Genomic DNA, 1,313 nt, shown 5'->3' with positions numbered 1-1,313 from the left:
TTATTGTGGAAAGAAGCAACAATAAATTGAAAATGGCTGAAGTGATAGCTATTTCGGAAATCACCACATTTCCTCATCAGACTTCTTTCAGTAGGCTTCGAAGCGACGATCCCACTGACTCAGCCAGTTGCCTATGCACCGTGCTAAGTACGCCTTGTAAATAGCTGGAATAGCTACACTTGATTGTGTTCGCATAACAAAAATGAAAATAGTCAAAAAATAGCCTTATAACAAATATATTCAACAATTTTTATTCAGCTCGAGACCGTTATTTAATGAAAATTTATTGTGGAAAAGCAACAATAATTTGAAAAAATGGTAGAAGTGATAGCCATTTAGGAAATCACCACATTTCCTCATCAGACTTCTTTCAGTAGGATTCGAACCGACGATCCCACTGACTCAGCCAGTTGCCTATGCACTGCGTTCATTAAAAAACGGCCTCGAGCTCAATAAAAATGGTTTAATGTAATTGTTATAAGGCCATAAGATAACTAAAAAAAAAACAAATAACTTAAGGACGAGCACACCTAAAAAGTTAAACATCCTAATAATAGGTGTAGTGGTAAGCAGTTTGCGCTTTCACTCATCAACACCTGGGTTCAAGTCCTGGTCAAAGGAACATCGCAAAAAAATATAGAAAAAGGAAAATATAGAAAGGTTTAACAGCGGTCGTCCCTCTGCAGGCAATGGCAAACCTCCGAGTGTATTTCAGCCATGAAAAACAGCTTCTCATAAAAATACAATCGCCGTTCGGAGTCGGCGTAAAACTGTAGGTCCCTCCGTTTTGTGTGACAACATCAAGGCGCACGCCACAAGTCGGAGGAGAAACTCGGCCCAACACTATTATATGTGTAAGCGCCAATCTATGATTATTATTATTGTATTTGCGGTGCCACGCCCAATTCCTAAATGTCTATCTGTCTTGTTTATTGTTAAGAGACTGTTGCAAGTATTAACTTCGAGTAAATTAGTGTTATCAGTTTTTGAAATATCGGAGTTTTCGTATTTTTTGAAATTTACCGTTATACGGGAAGGGGGTTTAGCCCGATATGAATAATTTGCAACAAATTGCTTTTCCGTACCAAGATTATAAGGTGCACCAATTACCGAGATTCATATTGGTGGTCATAAGTGGGCGGAGCCCATGGCTTAATCGACTTCTCTTTTCATTCTGATCACTTATGTATACATTTTTCTATATCTGTCTTGATTCATTTTGGCTGTTACAAACAACCGTTATGTGAACAAAATTATAATACCCTTGTGCACATGTGCGCGCGGGTTTAAAAAGTAATGAGAATTGAGAATAT

Source organism: Rhagoletis zephyria, unplaced genomic scaffold (assembly GCF_001687245.7).
Source record: "Rhagoletis zephyria isolate East Lansing unplaced genomic scaffold, Rhagoletis_zephyria_1.1 Rzeph_scaffold_07165, whole genome shotgun sequence".
Taxonomy (NCBI): domain Eukaryota; kingdom Metazoa; phylum Arthropoda; class Insecta; order Diptera; family Tephritidae; genus Rhagoletis; species Rhagoletis zephyria.
The sequence above is the reverse complement of the archived record's forward strand: the minus strand, read 5'-3'. Positions refer to the sequence as shown.